The sequence below is a fragment of the Ischnura elegans genome, chromosome 7, assembly GCF_921293095.1.
Source record: "Ischnura elegans chromosome 7, ioIscEleg1.1, whole genome shotgun sequence".
Classification (NCBI taxonomy): domain Eukaryota; kingdom Metazoa; phylum Arthropoda; class Insecta; order Odonata; family Coenagrionidae; genus Ischnura; species Ischnura elegans.
The window spans coordinates 54,675,104-54,689,569 of NC_060252.1; the positions used below are offsets into that span (position 1 = coordinate 54,675,104).

Sequence of the window (14,466 nt, forward strand, 5' to 3'; positions counted from 1 at the left end):
TTTATTTTAAACCCATGTATTATTACAAAAATGTCTTTTTCTACCATTCCGTATATCGATGGCTAAGTTCTAACAACTCGTAGCTTAAAAAAATAGCAAATTTTCAGGAGAGCAAAAGAAACGATTTTTATTTTTAACTGTACACCGAAATTTTAAAAAATCATTAAACTGAAAAAGAAGCATACATTTGCAAACAAAGTGTTGTTTTTTGCTTGAATTTTAATTTTTTAATGTCATTACACTTTTTTAAAGATACCTCTTTTCCGGCTGGTACCAAAATCTCTTGCCTGTTTTGCATTCATATGTTTTGTATATTTTTGAAAATTAACAAGAATAATATGTCACCTTTAATTGGCGTATTTGCAATTCTCTTTCCATTTTGAATGAATAACATAAACTTTGTTTTACCACAGGTTATTTTATTAAATCTGACCAGAAGATGACGTGAATCGTCGAAACCGCGGTCATGATTTCAAAAACATTTCCTGGGAAAAATAAAATTTAATTTAATTTAAAATGTTCAGCAAATCCCACAAAGTAGCGGCAGAAACCGCTAATCTTTTTTTCCGTGTTTAAACATTTTTTAATACTTAAAGGTCTAATATATGCCCTAATTTTTTATTTTCTCTCAAAATTAAATGAGTTGTAAGATTCTAAGAATTGATCATATTGAAGAATAGGCTATTTTATTCTCGTTGTAAATTCTTATTGTGATATCCTTTATATGTTACAGTTTCCACATTGTTAAAAACGTTCACGTGAAATGCTGTTTACGAAGTGGGAGTTCGATATTTTATAACAAATCAATGAAAAGGCCCATGATAAAAGGAGTCTCGGTTCATCCTTTGTGTGTACCTAGCCTGTGAAGTTAATGCGAAAAACTCCGCATTCATGCTTTAATTTTCACAAAATTACTGTTTTTATGTCATGGGACAAATGTGTCCTAATGTACCATTAGGGAGCGAGAATGAGGTGATTTTCTATTATTTTTTATTGCCTAAATCGAAAGATTATTACTCCTGGAGTACGTATTTCACGCTTGTAGATTTTTTAATGACCTTATCTATTTTTCGCGATTAAATGAAGAGTGAAAATTTTCAAGCGCGCGAAAACGCGACGGCTAAGTATGAATGCCGAGAAAACTCAGTGTGACGTCGTTCTGGTTCCCGCTGCCGCAAGTGAGGTGACCTTGGGGCGAGGCTTTGAGCGCTAATACGACGCAGGATGCTAGCAGGTAGCAGAGTACCCTGCTAGCTGGTAGCGCTTGGCTTAAATAGGGATTATTAATACCTTATCAAACGAAGAAAACTTTCCGACCTTAGCCAGTTTTAATAGGTGATTATTAAGATATGTTTCCCTGAGCTCTGTACCTCATGCATGGATTGGTAATCTCAGACGATGTAAAACTCCTATCTACTCGAATAGAAACTAGGTCCCTGTGACGTCACGTGGAGTGGCATCGCATGGGCGCCAATCTGGCCTTTTTCAAATGAGGATAAAATTGACCCTTGCTATTCGTCAAAACCGGTATTTCTAAAACCAAATAATTTATATATTATGAATACACTAATGGTGGGTAACGGATCGCAATCAATGCCATTCGTTTTCTTTGATGAAGGAAACTACCCTATTGGTATTACTTCACGTCCCTGGCTGTGTCTCAGAAACTATTATAGATATGGCTTTCATATAAATATTTTTTGACTTTACGTATAAATATCAGCCCGAAAACGTATTTTGTTTTGCAATCTAACGGCTGAAATCCTTATGGACCTCAAAGTTTTAAGTACTAATTTGAAAGATGCGTAGTTTTATTAATGATACTAGCAACCCGATAACTCAATTTTGAAAATAATGTCTCGTGTCCCATTCCAGTCTTTAGAAAGGCGGGGTCGACGCCGTGGATCGTCTCAGAATGGAATTCCCTAATTATGTTCCTGAAAGGGATAGATTGGCACGCGTGATAAGCGTCGAAGGAACGTCAGGTATGCGAAATGAGGAGACATATGCAGGTGTGTCCCCAATCTTGTTTTCTCGTCCACGTGGTGGCTCAGCTCTGTTCTCAGCAGACTCTAATTTATTTCATTTTATTTTATTTTACTTTATTTTAGTGGTAGGTACACATACAGCAAGACTGCCGATTTAAAATGCACTAGCAACAAATAAAATTTAAAAAATAAGCTAATTACAATTTCAAATCAAATAAAACAAAAACCGATTACCGTGGTCATAATTGCATTAGTTATATTTTTATATGGTCGTTAGTCAATGCTGCCAAATTAGTGAAATTTTGAGCTGACAACGAAAACGGACCAATATCGGCCGGGAGAGAATTTATCAGACAAGAAAGTAGGTAGAATAGAGAGCGCGTAATTACTGATAGTCTGGGTATTGGCATGTGAAGTAAATAGTGTAAACGGGTGTGACAGGAAGGACTCTAATGTTGAAGATGGAAACAATATCAGAACTGTCAAAAGGGGAGTTCAGGACATTCTGAATAAATCTCATATCTGATGGAAGTCGGAGACGGGAGAGACTATATAGATATAAAGAGGATAAAACTGCATTAGTAGGTTGCCTCTGGTTGAATTTCCTCATTCGTATTTCGTTCATCTCTCCGTGCTCGAATATCACCTGTCCCTTGTGAGACCTGTCTCTCTATGGGTTATTTTTATGCAAGATCATTATAGAATTGATATTATTTGTAAATTAAGTGCAGTATAGTGAAGGAAAACTCGTTAAAAAAAGAATTACTGTATGAATATTGGATAAAATTCTTGTCTTGGTATCATCTTTGCTGGAAATGTACTCGGGGGAAAATATAGGATTAACTTACTGTATCTTTTTTTATTTGATTTGAAATTCTATTCCCATCAATTATAATGCTCAAGCGGATGTATTATGAGAATTTTTATAAAACCTATTTAATCTCTATTGTCACAGTCTCAACTTTGTGGAGGTTCATTTCAACATTTAAAAAGAACAAACTTTGTATTTATCCACTAATTTATTTTCGTGGTACAATTTAGTTTCGGTGCAGCGGCGGCAGTACCTGAGGATGACGCCGCTGCGTCGAAACTAGTTGTACAACGAAAATAAATTGGTGGATAAGTACAAAGTTTGTTCTTTTTAGTTGTTGAAAACCTATTTACTATTTGATGCTTCCATTTTCCACTATAACACTGAAGCTGGGGTATCAATGTTGGCCTGAGAATATAATTTCTCCGCGGCCAAATGCTCGCTAAAGATTGTATTTACTCTTAGGTACTGTTTTGCTTTTTTCCCCTTGAAATCTCTTCTCATTTACCTTCACGGTTCTCAAAGCTATTCTTATCCTTCTTCCAAATTGTCCACGATAGTCTCTTTTATTCTTGTTTGTCTTCTCTATGTTTACCTTTAATCTCCTAATGTTAAACTTTGCTTTATCATTATGCTGCAATCATCACTTTGCTTATTCATTTCATCCTGCGAACTGCCCAAGACAACGTAAATACTATGACCCGATAAGCACTTCGACCGTTACCTAAATAAAAAAATGTGCCCTGCTTGAAGACTTCTGATTATATCCATTGAATGCTCGCGTTGACGGAGTCGTGTCATGCCCCAACGAGTATGTCTCCCATCACTCTGTTAAATACCATGGGATTTATTCCCCTTTCATACACATCATGCGTAGACATTACTGGTAACCGTTACCTATTCTTTGCAAGAATTCCGGAGGAACGACATTACATGTTCGAAGAGCGCTCAAGGAATTCAGTTACACAAACACCACTGCATTTTTTCATCATTTTGAACCTTAAAGAGAATAGAGTTTCGTCAAATCTACCTCTCGACCATTTATCACTTTGTTCGTCCACTGCAAGAATTATTTAAAAGATATATTTATCATACAAATATCCATTTATAATGTAAGCTGATCTATCTTGTGGATGAGTTCCATTAATGGCCATTTTTTTAGTTATTTTAGAGTTTAACAAAGAAAAGTATGCACTAAAAGAAACGAATAATTAAATAAAATTATCATAGTGAACATGGGATTATGCCTTGGTAATTGAAGAAATGTAAAAAAGTATGTATGACTAGTAGCAGTGATGAACATATATGTATCTAAAGTAACGACCTGCACATTTCGCCCAAGTTCAAATTTAGTTTCTATTATTTATTCCTATTACTACTATCATTAAGTTTACTACAACATTGTAAGTATTATAAAATAGATCTTGAAAAGGAGAGAATAGTAGCTAAACCACTATTTTTCGATATATTTTAAGGGGCGTAATTTTTTACTTCCTGTGTAGAGTATTTTTTTCGACATCGTGTGATCACAACATAATCGATCGATATCAGCTAGTTACCAGGCATGTGCTGCAATGCTTCATTGAAGTATGAACTCTAATGGCTCATGCCAGCTCTGTTTCCTCCGATTTCAGTGCCAAGACATTAATTAGCTACTCTTCTAGACCAAACGCTGTCTCATGTTCGTATGTCAACCGCGGTGTTTCCAGGCCCTTTTGTATCACAGATTATAGGACTACTGTGCGTCGCCAGCCACTTAAGGCGTGAATATCTTTCTGTGGCGACTCTTTTCCCGTAAAATTTTTAATGTCATAAATCATTCCATGTGCTTAAATGCCATTTAATTGAATAAGCAATCAAATAATTCAATGCCATTTAAATAGAAACTAATGTTATAAGAACGTAAAACTGATAAACACGCGTGTTAAACATTCCGGGGTAGGATATTTTCGGATTCGTCGTAAATAATTCAAAGTTATCTTAAAAACATGTGTTTTCAATTCGCTGGGGCCATTTGGTTGCTTCTAGTTCAGAAATTTATTGCCATGGCAACCGCCTAGTCGCCGGCGCCCTTGATAACCGTCGCTATTTTTCTTTGCGGTCGCATTTCGTCTGCGATTATACGGAGGCGGTCTTGAGTAAATTTTCTCTCATTCCCATTCCAAATAGCCACGAGTCTTAGAAAAGGTAATCGTATCAGTAAATATGGATTTTAAGGTGCCTTGAATTCCAAGGTTACAAGGGAGTGTCCTAGTGAAGGCACAGCCCTTCGCTAGCACATTATGCTTACCCTAATATGAAACGGGATAAGGTGCCAATGGCTTGCTTGTCCGACTAATTTGTGGATAGTATTTTGTATATCATCTCATATTTAGGATATTAACCCGTGAATTATTATTATTTTAGGATTGGGTCGCCAATATTACAAATGCTGTCTTTAAAATATTATGCCCTCAACTTTTGTTCAAACGAATGTAACATCTGAGAATTAGTCCTGCGCGTGTTTTGAAGTTAATGTGACTCTTTAAACTTGATATTCTGAAAACTATTTCATTTGATTTGAAAATATTGCTTCTGTTGAAGACGTCTTTTTCTCGAAATAAATAGTAAATTGGCTGGAGATAATTAATTTGGAGGGCATACTTTTACTATTTGTAAGCTTGAAACATTATGTCTAATTTCATCAAATAAAATTATTGACCATAAAGTGTATAAATTACTATAAAATATGAAAAATAATACCGCATTTTCATCGCATTCCGTAACCATGCTCTTGAAAATCTTTGAACGTAGGTTTTGAAAATCTTGCTCTTGGTTAAGAAATCCTTTTAAATCGGCGTCCGCTGCAAAAAGTTTTCAAACCCGACTTGATATCATGCAGTATACCACTACAGATATATTTATCATTTTTATGCACTTCCTTGTGAACTATCTCTTGAAAATATTCGTTGTTGTGGCCTCTGATGGATTTTTAGGCGTCTGCTGTCAAGGTCGGAAACGTTTCAGTTCTCAAGAAAAAAAAGCTGACCATTATTAAGTGACACAAAAGAAACTTTTCTTTGGAGTGGGATAGGTTACTTATATGTTGGTCCGTGCCCTCTCTCCCTAAAAAATAAAAGAATAACCTTGGCCGTTCAAAACGATCGCCAGATGACTCTCCCGATCACCACTCTGTGGTGCATTCACCAAATCCCTCGTGCAACACCCATCGTGCCCAGAATTCACCCTAATGATCCGCTGTCATCCCTCATCTGTGGGTCCAGAAGGATCGAGTCAGCTCACAAGCCGTCATTTGATAACCCTTCTGCCGTCCATTGTTGTCCAGGCTTCAAAGGTTAAAGGAGACGGAAAAAGGGTTCCAGTCATATCCTTCAACCCTCTGTCACACCACGTAACCTGAGGGACTTTTAAGTCGGCGAAAGAATAATTCATTTTAATTGTTGTAGTTGCTGTCAAAGGCTTGGAAGCATGTGCCAGAATTTTGGATTCATCCAAAAATCAGTTGAATCAGTGTTGGAATGTAACCGAATGTATGTTGATATGTAACCGAATAAAAGTAACCGGATTACATGTATCGATTATTTTTGCAGTAATTGTACTTGTAAAGATTACTTTTCACAAAATGTAAATTTTATTTTTAATTTAGTCCTTACGGTGAAAAAGGATTTGTTACTTTCATTGTAATCGTTACTTGCTCGAAATTGGCTATTACTTTACTGATTTCACTGATTTACCTAGGCCTACAGATAATTCGAATTCGTGTGTACCATAATTTGTTTTTTTAGGCTCAGCCGCTCTTATGTTGTAGCTTACTTATGATGGGTACAAAATAGGACACCCCATGTGTGTTGTTACAACAGTTATAATTGTATTTATCGTGAGTAAAATTGAAAATTTAGCTATATCTATGACTCAATTATTCCACAACTCTACTATAATATTCGACAGTTTCCAGGTGTTCTCTGGAATAGATAATCATACGAAAAGTAATTGTAATTTTAACTGTAATTTTACTGCTAAACTTTTAACTCGTAGTCGATTACTTTCATTCGAAGTAACTGAAATTGTGCCCAGTTAATTTTTCCGAGTACTTATACCAACACTGATCATAATATGAAACTGGATCCATTAAAATTGCGTTGTGGCAGCATTTACTAATAGCGACTGGTATTATTTTCCAAAGCAATGGTAAATTAGATATAGTTGTTGCTTCTGTGTGAGAAGACACAAGATTATATCCTGAGGAATTTTATCTGAAAAATTCCTCTACGGAGGCGTGATTTTGGTTCAATACTGTTTCCATACATCGCATTCAAAAGATAGTTAATTTATAAGAAGTGTACTTTGCCATTAAATAAACTAATTATATTGGATACAAAGTTTTTAACTATTTTTTCTATGACTACTCATAAAACAGGAGGATTCTCGGGATCGAACCGTTCGCCCTTTAGGAAATCCGTTTTTGCTAAGCGATGCTTTAACGCATTGTCCTCATTATAAATCATTGAATGCGCAGCCTATTCACAATTCTATCTCATATGTTTTAATCCAAATAACTTCAGTCTTATTTTTCTCATGCACATATGAATACATCTCGCAGCGTATTTTGGAAACTGGGTGTATGTAAGGCGGCGTATTATAGTAACCAGGTAACTTACTTGGTTACTATAAGTAGTACCAAGTAACTTACTGTCTTAAAGCATCTAAATTAACTATTGTGCGCTCAACAACCTCAGTATTTTTTCGCGTATTGTATGCTAAATTCCGCTTGAATATTTTGACCATTTTGACCATTTGACCATTTTGATCCCTAATACAATTTTATTTTAGTCTAAATTGCCTAGAGTAAAATTACCTACCATGGATTTTAACTTTAACTATTTGAAACTACACCATTCAAAAAATGCCTATGGCATCAATTTTATGCAAGATTTGACCATTATGATCTCAAATACTAGTTTTTAGTCCAAATTGCAAAGAGTGCATTAGAATTCCATGGAATTTTAACTGAGAAACATCTGTTGCTAAATTGGCTGAATGAAGTTCTCCAAAAACTATTCGGATTTTAATGAGGCTGTTCTTGACGTCTGAACGTAGAAATTCTTGTCTTTTGGCGTTATGGAGTTAAAATAATTTATAACCAATATCCGAGAAAACGGATTGGACAAGAGCGAGCCCAGCTTAAAAAGCATGGTCGGCTGAATGCCCGACACAAAATTTTCATTCATTTAAATATAAATTTTAAGCCAAGGTACTACATCTCCTCGTAGCCATTTGGGATAATTACGACTATTTGTCACTTGCGCCCGTCGTGGAAAAAGAAATACATGGACAAGGGAGCGTCCCACGCTTCGTCGCGTTTGAAGTTGGTCATCCATCTGACGGTGCCTCGTGTCCTTATGGGACCACTTCCCCTGCCTCAACAGACTCTCCTTCCACCCAATCATTCCATAGCGTCAACGGCCCTTCCTGTCTGAGGGCGGACATCCCTCATTCAAATTCGAAGCCACCCAAGAAGCGTTAATGCCTCTGCGCATGCGCCCCTCCGAGAACTTCAGATTTTTCGGATAATATTCTCAAGGCCGTAGCCAGTAAATATTTTCGGGGGGGTTTATGGAATAGTAGGCAGACATAAAATTATTTTTATAAGATAAATAACATAGCGTACACGGTTAAATATACATATTTATTATAAACCCTTAAAGGAAAATATAAAAATATTATTATAAAATTTAATTTAGCCTTCTAGCTATTTTTTGCAGCGACCAAATGAATTAACTCCTCGGTGTCGATGTCAATTCTGCGGTCCCTCAGGAGGCTCATAAGTCACTCACCTCTCTACTAATTCACAGCACTATTATTTAACGCACTGCACTACAACTACACACACTGCACCTACAAATTCGCTTAGATAATTAATTGACTTAAGTCGCATTGGACAACTAGATGTCCCTGCGCCGCTATATAATATCTTCGTGTGAGCACCAAGCGAGCATAAAGTACCTTTTTATTTTTTTCATTTCGGGGGGGATCAATCCCCTTTGATCCCTCCCCTGGCTACGGCCTTGAATATTCTTCAGGATTCTATCTAAGGCCTTCCCACAACAGAATAAGCTACAACTTAAACTAATTCATAAATGCAGTGGAATATAATCCAGTGGCCAGTAGTAATTACTGTTATAACGAAATTTTAGTGAATCTAGTAAGATATGCCGATGGATTAATCCAAAATTCTGGCACATGCTGTAACACCAGTGGTATAATTTGTAGCCTAATTATATCAGTGCGCCGAATTCTAACCTGAACCATATGCTCTGATTTTTTTCTGTTTTCTGTGCCGAATCATTTTGTTCAGGGACGATTATAATGGGGAAGTCCATATTACCGGCCCGCACACCCAAAATAAGGACAGGAGAGGAAACATATAGTACCGTAGCCTAAGTAAAATATAGTTACCTAGTCTTGACGGAGACAAGGAATGACGAAGTTCTGGATATGGTGGGTGAGGAGAGACAGCTTCTAGATGAGATATGAATGAGACGGAAGTTGTGGATGGAGCAAGTTCTTGGCGGGGAGGGGATGTTGAAAATGGTGTTAGAGGGTAGAATGTTGGATAGATGCAATCTTTGAGCTTAATTAAAGAGCTTTGAGCGAGTATCATCAATACGATTGCGCAATTTGAGATTATTTGTTTCATACCAGTTGCGCAACTAGGGATATGAGCCGACCCCACCCCCCAGGCAGTAAGGGGTCCGGGGTTGCCCCTGGGAAAGTATTTTAGAAATGACATGCCTGGAAATACATTTAACATCATTTTGATCAATTATATTTGACTTTTAGCAGATGCAGTCGTTATATGACAAAACTGGGCAATAGTTTTAATTACTGTTTTTATTACTCTGAGTCTTAGGGGGGGATCTTTACCCCCACTCCCCCCCCCCCCCCAATAGTTACGCCACTGTTTCATGCATTTATAATGGCACATTTTCGTCCAAAAGGAAGTACTCCAAGAAAAGTACGACTAGCATTTATTAAAGTCCTTCATGGTTCGGGGGAAAAGCGAATTCCCATATCCATTCGTTCGGCAAAACATCTCTCTTCATATATCGCTTCTGTCGGACCTGGAAAGATTGCCGTTGCCGTAGCTCAGTAACTAAGGAGTTAGCAATATTTATGGACGACAAATGCTTAAAATTATCTCCCCTGCCACCTCCTGAAGAATTGCTTATTCTTTCTGAAATACCTTTATAATCTGTTATAAGTAGTGAGATTTTGATCGGTATAGCTTACAGTTAATCTTGCTCTAGTTTACATTAAGATAACTAGGTTAGGTCTGTGTTCAAACTTATCACTTGACAAAGATCTTTTTTACTTGATTATTTTATGTGGTTATGCGCAAAACCCTAAAATAAAAAATTAAATAAAATTAAATATTCCCTCATCCTGTGGCGTGTCACGGAGACCAAAGATAATTACAAAATAAAAAATATATTTCTCCTTTTTTTATTCTATTTTATTTTTGCTCAAGGATGCGGTCGTATCCATATCAAATTAATATATTTCCTGCTTCTAATGGGCAACTCGAATGGGCACATGGGACCCTTTCTCCTACACCACACTGTCCATTAGAGAGAGGTGTCACTCGGAGTGCGCAGCCCTTAGACATCGAGCCAATCTCTTCAGTGTTGAACTTGGCTTTCCGGTGGCGAGCTTGTTTGAATCCGAGATTAAAGAGCGGGAAAGGAAAAGCGTGGACACATGAGCAAATGAATCGCAGACGCGGGGGCCCGGGGCGGCCTGACGCATCTGCCTTATTAGTCCGCCGCCGGGGGCCGTGCCCACTTCCGCCCCCTCTGCCTCCGTTGGACATTTTAAGGGGAGGAAAATCAAATCCAACTCCGGACGAAAAAAAAAACGTTTAAATAAGAGGGAGTGGTTTCACTCCGCGCAGTTGGGCAGTCTCTTGTTTTTTTTAACCTCGTGGACTTCCTGCCGGTCCGCGTTGCGCGTCCGCTGCTCAATTGTTTTCCGGACCTACCCCAATAACTCTATGCCTACCCCACACCAGTGCAAGTTCCTATGCCCGCCGTACAATTTTGGTGGCAGGTTTTTGAGGCTGCGGAATTTTAGCGAACTACGAGCGCTACTTGTCGTGTACCCATGCTTTGTATGTAGCTCGGTAAGTTCACGTGTGTTTAAGCGAGTTATTTGCACTTGAAAAACTATTTAATTGAGTTCTTCAGCGTTTTTTTGTAATTCTAAACGCTAAAGTAATTCACTGTGTGGATTTCACGGGTGAGGGAAGAGCTAGTTCGCTTTATTTTCGGCGATATTTGAAATGCCACGAAGCTGTGTCACACCAGGGTGTACTGAGGGGTATGGCTCTAAAAAGTCTACCTTCTCATTTTTCTCTGCTCCCAAAGATCCTGTTAAGAGGAGTAAATGGCAAGCTGCAATACCAAGGGTAAACTTTGAGTTGAAGGCAGGGCAGAAACTGTGTGAAAGGCATTTCATGCCCCACGACATCGTCAGGAAGAAGCAGTTGAAAGATGGCAATGGCCAAGTCATCCAGGAGGTAAGTAAAGGCCCAGCTTAAATAAAATAATTTCATTAGTAGTATTGATTATCTATTTTTTTTCTCGACTTTTCGATGGCTAATGTAATATTTTCTTTTCACAGTTATGATGATCTTGTAAGGATGAGATACGGTACTCAACATAGAATTATTGCAAATCATCTTAGCAATGCGTTGAGTTGAACAATGCCTTCTTTTTGAAACTAATCATTTTGAAAATTAATATGAGAATGTAAAGGTTACCCTTTGGAGAATATCTCAGGACAATCATCCAGTGAGTACCTTGTACCATAAGTATTGATTATCTATTTTTATTCTCGACTTTTCGATGGCTAATGTAATATTTTCTTTTCACAGTTATGATGATCTTGTAAGGATGAGATACGGTACTCAACATAGAATTATTGCAAATCATCTTAGCAATGCGTTGAGTTGAACAATGCCTTCTTTTTGAAACTATTCATTATGAAAATTAATATGAGAATGTAAAGGTTACCCTTTGGAGAATATCTCAGGACAATCATCCAGTGAGTACCTTGTACTATAAATATTGATTATATATATTTATTCTCGACATATTGATGGCTAATATAATATTTTATTTTCACAGATATGATGATCTCGTGAGGATGAGATACCTTACTCAAGTTAGAATTATTGCATTTAATCTTTTAATCTCATCATATTTGAATGTTAAATGTCAATGTAAGTGCTACCCTTGTTAACAGATACTTTGTGAATTTTTGAAGTGAACTTTGGCTTCTCCATCAATGTGAATGCTAAGGTCCTGAGTTTATGCCAGGCTCTTCATCCAGTAAGTAAGGATTAAAATGAACATTCATGATTAGCTGTGTATGGAGCCCTGTTTACTTTGTTGTCTTTGTTTTTTTAGATGCCGAGATTGCCTGAGAATGCTCGATGTCTTTTCCATTTGTCTTTTCTATTTGGATTACAAATATACCATTGCCACGTGTGTTGAGTGACTTGAGGCTTCTGTGCCAATGCTTTTACTATATATCTCAGTTCAGATGGTAATCATTGTTGTTCATCAAGTAAGTTAGAATTAATATGAATGGAGATTTCCTTAGCTACGTAGAATCTTTTAAATTTGTTAGTCCTGAGTGATGGGCTGTACTAAGTCTTCATTGCAAAATGGAGTGACACTTGCGGTGTGCCTAATGCGATGCTAATTCTTCACTTTACATTGTAATACTGGTTCTGAATGCAAGTGATGATGAGAATTTAGTATTTAATTATTGTACTTATTGTTACAGCCATCAGGATATTGATTTGTTATAATGTTGACTGATGACAATATTTTTTCCTAGTCTAGAATTAATTAATGTGTGATATTTGACGCCAGATGGTCAACAACTTTGATCATAGATATGTGAATTCTCTACATTCACCAATGTCATTCATAGTTTAATTCTTAATGCCCATAATGCATAATGGCATGTATTCCCGTAGTAAGTATAATTGAATGATGGATTAGAAGAATTGGAAGGTAATTATTTTTATCATTGAATTTTTCGTATTTTCATTTAAATTGCTAAAGAAAACTGTGAAGATGTAAGTATTTCTGTAACATGTAATTTATTGCCTTGTGATTGACTGATGTTAGAATGTTTCCTATTTACAGATTCATCTGTTTATCAGCAATATCTGTTAAGAAAATGACTTCAGTATGTTTTTGGTGCCAAAGTGGTATTACGTTAACACGGTTCATATATGGAGACAATTATTGGATATAATTTTTCGTGTGGCAGTGATGTTCTTTGATAGGTGCCACTAATGACTCGGATTGGAAGATTTTTGTGTCGTGAATTGGAAACTAAGCCACAATGAATGTGCAGATAAACTTTTAAGGGACGAGGTCATCGCAATACGTACATAGTTAACCCTTTTATGGAGTTTACCACTTCCCAGTATTGAGAAGGTCACATTGTTCTTTTTATTTGTTCAATCCATATCTACACATGTTTCAAAGGTATCTCCAAACCTGAATAAATTACTTAAATGCAGAGGGTATTTACTTCTTTTCATTTTGAACCAAACCTTTCATAAGATAGATATAATGAATTTATTTTTGGTATAACTCTCTTCCATTACCAAATTGAGAAATTTGTACTATTCCTCTGTTGTGACAAATATTTAGGTAATGTATCGCGTCATTTACGTAAACATCACCTTACCGTGATGAGAATCCGTTCGCTAATGTCGTAGATAATCTCCAGTATTTATTCCATCGCTTCAAGGCGTACTTAGCAGTTACAAGTTCTTAGCCGAAGGGAGAGACATACCGGCATATAATTCGCAATATTAATGTACAGGAGTGTTAGAATCCCTGCGTAAGCTCGTACAGTTTACAATAAAGAATGGTTATTTAATTCAAAATAATAAGATTTAGCCTTATATCTCCGGAATCCAACATATTCTCCACAAAATTTTCCTTAATTTACACGGGTTTTAATGCCCTAACGACGTCTGCCAGGGTCCAAGACAGGTGCTGCCATTAGTTCCGACTTTCACCGCGGCCTCAAAAACATGCCACTTTTTTCTCGGGAGTAACAGCGGGTTGACCTACCCCAAAGCATCCTTCGTGTCGCACGTCCCAGTTATTGGCCCGTTTTGTCAGTTTTATCGAAGCCTGGGTAGACTCACAGGTTTTTCCCCCGCGAGGCACCTTGAATAATTCCACCAGAGTACTTCTCAAAAGTGTACTAGATGATCAGATGATGGCCGAGGTCTTGTACCAGATGATGGCTCTGTGAGCCGCCACGCGTCGTACGCATTTTAATATTGCCTCGTTCAGATTACTATTGTTCCTGCAATCGTTGGAACCATCGAGCATTCACACAACGATGGTTAAAGCCAGTGCTGCCCTCTAGTGCTGACATCTAAAGTGAACGAGAAATTGACGGTTAGCAAAGCTGTTGGGTCATGTAGGCCACAGGGCCAAAATATTCCTGTGTTCAACGTGTATTTAACGAATATTTTTTCTTCCGCCCGTATTATTCCTTGCTTGGAGAAATTCATGAAAAAAATAGAGCAAAGGGAGCTTCACGAACTTTTCGTCTTTCTCTTGTCGC

General features: G+C 37.2%; 1 long non-coding RNA gene across 5 annotated transcripts; it reads left to right on the forward strand.

The window, feature by feature from the left end:
- The first annotated feature begins 10,880 nt into the window (after nucleotides 1-10,880).
- LOC124162769 lies at nucleotides 10,881-13,368 on the forward strand. Of its 5 annotated transcripts, none has more exons than XR_006865668.1 (7): nucleotides 10,881-11,094; nucleotides 11,223-11,374; nucleotides 11,479-11,648; nucleotides 11,732-11,901; nucleotides 11,985-12,188; nucleotides 12,267-12,881; nucleotides 13,017-13,368. It is a non-coding gene; the product is annotated as an uncharacterized LOC124162769 (long non-coding RNA). The 5 variants fall into 5 exon arrangements; XR_006865669.1 differs by having other exon boundaries at nucleotides 10,881-10,978; XR_006865671.1 differs by lacking the exon at nucleotides 10,881-11,094 and having other exon boundaries at nucleotides 11,103-11,374; nucleotides 12,267-12,426; nucleotides 12,703-12,881.
- The last annotated feature ends 1,098 nt before the right edge of the window (nucleotides 13,369-14,466 follow it).